Source organism: Chiroxiphia lanceolata, chromosome 1 (genome assembly GCF_009829145.1).
Source record: "Chiroxiphia lanceolata isolate bChiLan1 chromosome 1, bChiLan1.pri, whole genome shotgun sequence".
In the NCBI taxonomy this organism is placed as follows: Eukaryota; Metazoa; Chordata; class Aves; order Passeriformes; family Pipridae; genus Chiroxiphia; species Chiroxiphia lanceolata.
Window position 1 is genome coordinate 131182544 of NC_045637.1, and position 11119 is coordinate 131193662.

Genomic DNA, 11119 nt, shown 5'->3' on the forward strand with positions numbered 1-11119 from the left:
TTACTTGGAAACATCATTCAATCTTAAATGAGATCAAATCTATCAGACATTTTTTCAGTAGATGTGCTAATATAGAAAGGAATTAATGCTGATTCATCCTAAGACTGATGCTACACAGAAGGTTGCAGTGTTCTGTTGGGATCTTATAATAAAACAAAGCTTTAAATTGACATACCAAGACTGCCAGACAAATTAAAGACCATTATGCATCTCATTATATTCTATTCCAAGTTTTCTTCATTGTCTCATCAAATGCCCAACACTTGTATATCTAAAACAAGCAAAAACTGTCCTCCTAATGAAAAGTAAATGGAGTAGAAGTTCATATCAGATACAGGTGATGGCAAAGCATTTATAACAATACACCAAGACAGCCAGGTAATAAACTAAGGCATTAATAGGCTGCAAAGTAAAACAAAACTGAATTAAATAATAATCAATGCATGACAAAGCTGCCTAAGATGTCTCAGGAAAGGTGAAGGAGAGTATTTCAGAGCTTAAATTTTTCAGACAAGAGTACAGACTTACACTTATAGTATGCATTTGACTGTTGTCAGAGCCTTCATTCTTGGTCCAATGAATCTCCTGACATCCTGTTGATGTGCTCAGACTACAACCTGTGCAAACGTCTCACAAAGCTGGCAGAGTGCTACTCATATGTAGCTCATCAGTCTCAAGGCAAACACCAGGGAGATTCAGAATATCCCTCTCCCTCATCACACTTGTCACAGCATGGTGGGCTATTTTGCTGATAGCCTGTCCTCAAGACATCAGGCTTTTCAGGCATACTCTTAGAGAACTACAGAGGGCACCAGCCTGGGACAGGACAGTCGCTATTTCAGTGAGTCATTAATTAGAGCTTTAACTTGGGAATGAGGTTGTGATTCATTGGACTACATTCATCTGAGCCCAAAAGACACCAGGAAGGGGAGTCCAAGTTCCTCACTTGAGTGGCAGGCTCAACTTTTCTCATTTCACAGTAGGTGCCAAAAAAATTCACCTGAAACATGGCCCAGTTGTGCCTAATTGTATTCTTTGACTATAAATTGAGTTTAGCATGATTAGCTTAGATGGCAAGTGTTGTATCTAAAGTTAAGCAAGATGAAAGTCATTGCTAGTTTCAGAGCTCAAGGAGCTTGGTGGCTGATCCTATGCATAACACAATAATGTTTGATTCAGGTCCATCTGCCTTCCTCTTCTCTACAGCCATGTACAGTTACATTATTTACTAAGAGGACATCCTCAGCTCTACCTGAGTTCTCATAAACATGCAAACTACCTTCCTGGGAGGTATCCAAACTACTCTTATTACCTTTCACAATAAAATTTGAAAAAAAAAATAAATAAACAAACAAACAAAAACCCAAGCAAACACAAACAAACAAACAAACAAACAAAAAACAAACAAAAAGAGAGCCAAGACAGGGTGGAAATTCTGATCTGTGTCTCAAGAAGAAGGGAAAACCCTTGAACAGTTCTAATTGCTATTAGAAATTCTAAAAGCAAAATAAACATGGAGGTACTTTCAGTTGTAAGAAAAAACCCATAACTTTGTAGTTATGCATATTGGAAACATCAAAGACCCTACAGCCTGATAAAGAGATGTCTTCCTAATACCTAAGCTGAATAAACTGCTATTAAAAAAAAATCCCTCCTGAAGCTTATCCATGAATAAAATTCGATTTACCTTGTTACATTGTATAAGTGTCTCTGCATAAACTGACATTTAATATAACTGCAAAGGTAATTCTGACAATCTACTACTCCTTCCTCTTATGGATCCTGCTCTTTAACAGCCAAACATAATTTTCTAAGTTAAGTTCACTTTTAGTCATCAGTCTAATGGTAATATATTCCTGTAGCAATGCTGCAGTCAGTACTCCAAAGTATATTTCAATGAGACAACCTATTCACTAAATACATTATGACATACTCCACCACTTTTAAATGATTTATACTACTGAACAGGCTTTGCCCTTATGAATCCTTTTCTTCACAGTGCTTTGCTTTGACTGCAACTTCTTATGCAGTTTCTAGAGCTTTGTGGAAACCTGAGCCAAATGTGTATTCCATACCCCTGCTGGTGGAGGAGTTCTAACATTTTGTGCCATGTAATGCTCAAAGAGGAAAGTTCCACCAGTATTTCTTTTTCCATGTCTGGATTTGGAGAATTAGGCTGTGACTTAGTCTTACAGTACAAAGAGTATGAGGAGGTTAGGAATTCCTTTGTTCATTCCAAAGTCTCTCCATGCACTACTTTTCATCCTGATCCAATTAACACTTAAAATTCAGCATATATTTAAGCATGATTGCTTCCCTGGGATGACTGACTATTGCCTCTATAATTCCTTATCAAACTTCCTTCACTTGTAAAGTCTTTTCTCAGATACAAGACAGTGAAAGTTTTCCTATGATGGCATAAAAGTCCTTAAAGAAAAGACAGTGACAAAGAGGATTGAGTTACAAATATTATAAAAGAATTAAATTATAAAAGAATTAAATACGTTGCCTGTCTTAGGCAATTTTTCTCTCCAAAAGTAGCAATCTTTTTAAACAAGTACTAACTTTAGCTCAGCCGTATAGCATACAATATATTCATGAGTCTACCTTATCACTTGAACATTGTTATGCTTCCCTAGATAGTTTTAAAAGCAGCAGTTCTCAAAGTCATAATTCCTTCTTATTCTGTATTTATTTTGAATTGATGACTATAAATAGGGCTTGCAGTTCTGACTCTTTATAATCATTGGAGCTGCTCCCAGACAGCTGAGAATAATCAACTATAGCTTTGGCTTGCTATAGGTCTTAAATAAAAGCATGATAATTAATATTTTTAAACTGACACATTAGTGAGAAGCTGATGTTGAAAAATATAAAATATAATTAAAGTACATCCAAGCACAGTGGTTTTCAAATGCATAAATGTTCCTCTCTTCTGGTAGAAATTAGTGGCTTTATGTGTCATGACTAGTACAAGTCCTACTAGTTACCACAGAGTAGTACAATGTGCTCTGAGAGTTGATGTAAGGTCATGAGTGACCCTATTGAAACTGAAGAAATCAAGGATTACACGATATCATTTTGTAAAAGGAACATGGTGTGATTCCATACACTCAGACTCTGGGTTTCTAAAAAAATTGCATTTTTAAGTGACCTATTCCTACTATAAAGCCCAGTAGAAAAGCGTAAGAGGTTTGCTAGTCCAAGCCAATTCAGTTCAAGAATCATAATCTTATCCATTTTTTAAAAGAAGCTTTCTAAGCACATCACAAAAAGGAGGCAGCGTTTTAAAAATGACAGTGGCAGGGGTTGTATGCCTATCATAACAGAAAGCAATGATAACGGCTGCTGGTCTTTATTGCTGGCTATGTCCTATGTTTCCCATGAGATTTTGGAAAAGCTAAAAACATTGATAATTACTCCACTCATCTGTGTATTAGGAATGGAGGAGGGCTGGTTGGAATAAACAAGCCTGAAATTCCAGAAGAAGAAAAGCAAATAAGAAGAGTTGTTAATCAGAAAGATTGTTGTAAACTGTCATCACAGAATGAGACTTGAAAAGATTTATTTCAGCCATTCAAAATGACATTCCTGGAGATTCTGCCTTCCATAAAGCCAAGAACACGTGCAGTCTTGTTCAAGTCCTCTTGAGCTTCCACTTTAGACTTTTTACTTTGGAGAAGGGCTATGTCTTGAATGCTCAAGGTTGGCTCTAGCAGCCTTCTCCCTCAAGGCTCCCTCAGCTCCTGGGGTAAAGTAAAAGAAAACATTGTGATGCTGCAGAATATGCATAATCCAATAGAAAATAATATCATTGGAACATTCTTCATCAGCTTTAATTACAATAAATCCCTAGAGCACATCACAACACAATTATATAGCTAATTCTATTAAACACTTTGGCATTTCTGGGTGACATATGCTATTACGAGGTTATACTAATTAAGGCTTATGCAAAAGGTCCTGGTACTAGTATGGGAACATCCAGAGGAATATGTAATTCTTCTGTATGAGAGGGGTTGTAACCAGACTCTTACCTAATCCCTTGCTGGCATTTACTACTAAACAAAAGCCACTTGCAAAAAAAGAGGACAGTGATGTGAGATTTATTAGAAAGTCAAGTTCTCCTCAAAGCAAGGGGAATTCAACTGTCCTCTGAGCATCTGGCCCAGCAAGAACAGAGGATCTCTAGTTTCTCTTCAACTCCAGTCACATTCCCTGTTAGCCTTTATACCTCTCATGCTTGTAGACACTCTATGATCTTGAGGAAATGCTAATTTGTTCACTCTTGATAATTGAGCTTCATTCACAGTGATTTCCTGTTGCAACATGCCCAGTAGTCAAACTTGAATACATGCTTTGTCATTTAGGACTCTTCTGTTGTAGTGTGTGTCTGCGTGTATCTGTGCAGTAAAAATTGGCAAACAGGAGCTGGTGCTGCTCTCATAAGCAGATACGGAAGGAGGAATGGGTGCAAATCTCCACAGCACCAGGTTCTGTCAGTTTTGCTCCTCATACTGTTTTCCCTTGGTCTCCAGCTCAAACCAGTTGCTTTCTGCCCTTTTCACCCTACCTGTAGGCAATCAGCAATACTACTTTTGTGGAAGAGGCATTCCCAGGCTTCTGTGAAAAGTATCCTAGGAAACAGTAGGATAGCCTCCAGGGCATGAAACCCACCTTTTCTTGTATGTGAAATGAAGACACAGCAATGGTGGTAAACATAGGATCTCAATGGAATGGCAGAATTCTACTTGCTCTCCAGAATGGAAAGAAAACAGGTAAATTGGACTCTTCTGACAAGTATTGTTAGAAAACTAAGAATTACAGCACATAAATATGGAAATGGGACTTAACATCCACGTGCTCTGCAGAGGTGCTCAGTACAACGTCTCACACAGATGTTTCAAAGAAAACTCAAGTCTTCAGTTAAAACAAGAATTTGAATGTAGACAGACCAGGTGCAAAGGAATGTAGGACAAACAAACCAGGTACAAAACCAGGTTATTAGCTGTACAGAGAGAAAGAACCATTTCTTCATATTAAATTGGGTTGGTTTCCTGCTGCCAGATTGGGGTCATGCAGTACTGTGGAGAGACGGGGAGCTAAACAGAAGATGCAATGCGTGCTTTAAGCCTGGTTCTTCTAGACCTACCTGAAAACACAGGGTAGACAGTAGCCCTCTGTATTCATTTTGAATCTTTGGTTGCATCTTTATTTAGCCCCTGGGGAAACAAAGAGATTGCATTAAATATAATTAAATGAAAGATAGCAAAGTCAGTACTGCAGCAAGGCCCTGATCCAGAGCTAATGAAAAACTAATTAAATTAAACCAATTAAGTTTGGAAACAATACTCATAGTCTCATTATAGCATTTGAAACCTGAAAGGGAAGACTGCATCATGGGGAAGGGATTATAGCACCAGTAATGAATACAGTAAGATTCAAGGTAAATCTACCACCTGAGACCATGGTACCTGCTAAACCCTTATATCTTGGATAACTGTTCACAACAGCCATATTTTCAATACCATCACAAGGCAATATTTCATAAGATAGGCCAAGATCCTGGGGCAGCGTTTGCAGGCAGCCTGAACATATGGAGAAAATGTTCATAGCCAATTCATTAATAAGAGAAAGAAGATGAAGAGCATGGTGTGGTGTCCTCACACCATGTATTAGCATTGACTACCTCCTCTCTGGATTTGATGGCATCTCAGTTTACAGCCTTTAGAATGATAAATCTGGGATTTTTTTCCCCACTCCCATTGCTTTGTTGATGAGATTCTCTATTTAGCCACTTTCGGATGGAACAGGCATAAACTGGTAATTGGCTGTACACTGAAACAAGTTAGTCCGTGTTACTGACCTTGATTTTACTTCACATCTGATTTGCATGTGTTTTGTTTCAGCATTGAAGGGATGGTAGTCTTTGTGAGGGAAATAGTTAACCCTCTGTGAGACCTGTCTTTTGGGGTCCGCTTTCATCCTGGTGGCTGACAAAACTGTAGTAGGGTCTTAATTCACCACTGACTGAGTTTCTGCAAGCATATCCCAGAAACTATTCTTAAAAAATGCATGTATAAGCTATGTAAATGACAAGCTAATTGCATCTGCTTTGATGAGTCTCAGGGCCTATCTGACTTGAGACTACAGTTAGACACTTCATAAATTTGTAATTGTTTAAGATGAGAAGCAGTTGTCAAACTATAGCAGGCTTTCCCTTAAAGATGGAAAAGAAGAATGGGTCATCTGGTTCAACCTCCCTGTGCAAGCAGGGTCACCCTAGACCACGTTGCACAGAATTGCATCCAGATAGTACTTGAACATTTCCAGTGAGGGAGACTCCACAACCTTTCTGGACAATCTTTTACAGTGCTTGGTCACCTACACAGTAAAGAAATTCTTCCTCATATGCAGGTGGAACTTCCTGTCCATCAGTTTCTGTCTGTTGCCTTTTTTCCTATTGCTTGGCACCACTGAGAAGAGCCTTTAGATATTTATAAAGATTCATGTGTTCCTCTTTCAGTTGTCTCCTCTTGAGGCTGAACAGGCCTCCCTCCCTCAGCCCATCCTTGTAAGATAAATGCTTCAGTCCCTCTCCAGGAGCTCCCTACCTGTCTTGTATTGAGGAGTGCAGAACTGGACACAGCACTTCAGGTGCAGCCTCACTAGGGCTGAGTGACAGGATCACCTCCCTTGACCCACTGGCAATGCTCTTCCTAATGCACCCCAGGAAAATATTGGCCTCCTTGTCCACAAGGGCACTGCTGGCTCATAGACAGCTTGTCGTCCACTGGGACCCCCATGTCCTCTCTGCAGAGCTGAAGTACAACAACATAAGAACACAGTTAATTCTACTCTTTGAATGAAGGTTGTGGATTTGGCCCATTATGAAAGAAAAGGTTTAAAAGTGTGGAAGTTAGCTTCTACTGCCCACCATCAGATGTTCCTTCACTGAATAGCAGTCACGACTATACCTGCCCGCCTCCTACTTTTCTCCTGCTTTCTATGTGTTATTACACATTAAAGAGTTTGTTACTTGACTTGTTTTCATTTGAAACTTTGTGTTTTGAGAAACATTGAAATTAACATTCTTAATTTTTTTCTTCAAATGAAAAAACTGCAGTACAGATCAACTTTTAATCTGTTTCATGACTAAGAGCCTGTATTTTATTGTGTGCAAGGAATACGTGACATGGATTCATATTTTCCAGAGCATCTAGGCAGTCCATGTGTAATGGAATGCTAGAGCAAGAGCTCTTCAAGCAAAATATACATTGAAGCTATCATTGCTCACAACTAAAAGCTAGGCTGGAGAAGGGCATTTAATAAAGCAGGAATACAAGGTAGATGCAGAACTAGGAGGGTAATGCTGTTCTGAGTGGAGACAGCAGGTCCCTAAAGAAAGCCCTGGCTCCTACAGGGAGCCCTCACTCCTCAGTGCAATCTAGAACCTGCACCTCTGACTCTTCCTTCTGCTTTTTTCTACTTCCTAACAAAACTAAAAATAAACCCTTTTAAAAAACTGCTAGAGAAAATACTGAAAGATGGGAACATCATTATCTAATTCATAAAATGTTGTTGAAAATCTGTGTTTCAAAAACAGGCAAATTGAATCAAATGGGCAAAAGCTGCAGAGAGCACCAAGCACCCAGTGACATGAACTGAATCACCTTCTCCCATGAGCTGAGAGAAGACTGAGAAAAGGCTCTAGGCACAAATCTTCTACACAAAAATCACTTACTCTTACAAGATACATGATTTGGTAGATAACAAGACATTACCATATATAATTATCACTTGCATGCTCAAGTGCCTATTTGTTAAGGCAGTCATTACGTGCATGGAAATCATTTGCTCACGTGCAACTGAAATCCTGCAATCTTTGCTCTTATTTGTGGAAAATTTCAGATATTTATTTGCTTAAATTTCTGTAAGGAATCTTTATATAAACATCTACTATTTCGTAAGAAGTGTAGAATTAAAATACCAATTTTCTTTTGAGTGATTTCCCTTAAGACACTGAGTTCTCTTTTTTGGCTTATAATTTCTAAGATGACTCAGCTGGTACATGTCAGAAAGCATCAAACAAGATCACAAACCCCACTATCCTGACACCTGTAGCACATAACTGATGAGGTGAATGATCATGACTTTATTATTAACTGATCAGGAACTTATTACAAGGGTATGTAATGGTAGAACAAATGGGAATGACTTTACACTGAAAGAGAGTAGATTTAGATAAGATTTTAGGAAGAAATTATTCACTGTGAGGATGGTGGGACACTGGAACAGGTTGCCTAGACAAGACGTAGACGCCCCATCCCCAGAAGTGTTTGAGGACAACTTGCTCTGAGCAATCTGGTCTAGTGAAGGTGTCATTGCACATCATTCCATGATGATTTAGAAACAGCTTCTTCAGGATGTGACTGAAAAAGAGTATTTTGGACTACAGCTGCCTATTTAATGTGTTCTGCTGAGTTTACAAATACAGCAGTGCTCCAGTATAAACAGACTACTTCAGTTAGTCTTTGGCATCATAACTATTTTGTTGTTCCACAGTGCAGCTAAGAAGAAAACAGCTGTTCAAATTCAGCACAGCTGAGAAGAAGACAGCTGTTCAAATTCAAGAAAGAGTTGAATAAGTAAAGCAAGGTGAGAATCAGACTTTTTTTAGCCACTAGCAGAGTGACACTGGATATCCTTCTGGTTCCTGATCAGGACAAAGCTCCCATACGCCAGCAAGAGAACCCACTACATTTGTATGAGATCCACAGCCTGTGCTGCTCTTGGTCACATGGCAATCAGAACTGGTATTTATGTCTATGGCAGCTATGTAAAAATTATGCTCTCAAAGTGGCCTCTGCTAGCCTTGCTTACATTGCTTACATCCATAAAAAGCAACCCTAGAATCAGAAAGAAATACTGCTATGACTTTCATTGACAGTGAACATACACAGTTAAAGAATTTGGTGTGCACACAGTTCTGAAGTATAAATCCTATCTATGGGGTATTTATTCTGCTGCATGACTGCACTGATCTTCCCTGCCCATCCCCTTTTCATCTTTTGATTCTGATGGGCCTGGCTTGCCAAGATACTGAGCGCTTACATATTTTCGTTATTTATTTATTATTTAGTTATTTATTTTTATTTAGTTATTTATTTTTATTCAGTTATTTATTTATTTATTGCATTTAAAAAACAAACCAAAACAGTCCAGGTGTTTTAACTCTAAATAGACACTAACAGTTTGTCAGCCAGCAAAGAATTTCAAGGGTGTTCTATGCTGATGTTATTGGATTTTTCTCAATTTGGTAGTAAAGCTGAGGACTTTCTGGTGTCTGAAATAGAGATTTGGGCCATTGTTTTGAAAACTCATTGAAACAGATAGCCACAAAGGACTGTTTCCCAGAGATGTTCAAATTGTTTACCTCGTATAGTTTGGAGGAAACTATTAACTTCAGTAACTTTTTCACATTGCTGGCCACAGTGTGATCATGAACTCTGCAAATAATCATTTATAATTGCCTTTCCACAATGTTTTGACTTTTGAACTGTTTCAGTGTTTGAACTTCTCTCCTTTTTCTCACAGCTGCCAGAATCAACCTGAGAGTGATCTCTGGGAAAGTGCAGTTCAGATGAAAGAGATGTTGAGAGCACAATCAACAATACATGAGGTTACATGTATTGCAGAGTGGTAAATAGAATGAAAAATTTTTCTTCATATAGGTTTCAAGAAAGGTACCTTTAGAGGGCTAGGAAGCCCAGATGATGATTTACAGCAATCCATGCTTCAGAATAGAAAGGGAAAACAGAATGGGAAAACCAGAATGTATCACAATCCATGCTGATAGCCAAGCAAGAATTTATTTCCCCAAGTAGAGAGTTATCTCCAAGAGGGTTAGTAAGGAGTAGATAAGTACAAGCCAATGAAGTTCTGCTCTCATATGAGCCTGTGGGAAGTCTTGAGTTTAGATTTGTAGTTTCTGATACTGGGTGGACTGAATTGTCTTAATTGTAAAAATCTTCACAGTTAGACTTTTCTATATTTGACAGAACATAAATATTATAAAAATTAGTATCTTTTGCAGTAGGAATTCTTTAATTATAATTTTCAGTTGATAATTGCAGAGAAGAAATTACAACAGAAGAAACAGAATAATCCTTTACATTTACAGTTGACAGAAGTACTACTAAAGAATGACTATGGAGATGCAGAAAATTACTTCCTTCACATGAGCACAGTAGGCTAGTACATACCACTCTTCAGACAAGTAAAAACATTCTATTTACCAGATCTGCAAGTTCACCAACAGGCCATACTGTCCAATACTGGTACACAAGCCAGCTTTGTACCTACCAAAAATTTACAGGGAGGATGCTAAAACAGTTTATTTTCAGCACAGTACATAAATCAGCTACAATCCTAAATATCCACTGTTCAGATTATGTGACCAATACATCTGTTCTAGAACAAGCAGCAGTCACAAGTATTGAGGCCATGTTGCTGAGAACACAGCTGCGCTGGGCAGGGCACATCTCCAGGATGAAGGACCACCACCTCCCTAAGATCTTGCTTTATGGTGAACTTACCACTGGCTGCCGCATGAGAGGAGCCCCAAAGAGGAGATACAAGAACTCCCTGAAACAACATCCCAGCCTTGGCCATATTGATCATCATAACTGGTCTACTCTGGCCTCCAATCAGGAGGCCTGGAGACACACCATCTATAACACCGCTACTTCCTTTGAGAACACACGCAGGATCACTCTCGAGGAGAAAAGACAACGCAGAAAGAATCGTGTCTTGCAGATTTTACCACCTAAGGAGTCTTTCTGCTGTGCCTTTTGCAGTTGGACATGTCTATCTTGTATTGGCCTTATTAACCACCAGTGTGCTTGTAGCAAATGTGGGTAGAGCCCTTCCCAAATCTTTGTTCACGAAGTCTAGCCATGAATCATAAATCAGCTGATCTAAATACATACTGATTTCAAGTAGAAGGATTTGGATGCTGTAACATAGCTGTGTTTGGTTATGATCTCTCTAGCAAAAAACCACACATGGTTCTTCACATGTAGAACATGCTCTGATATGCTCAGAGACGTTTTAAAAA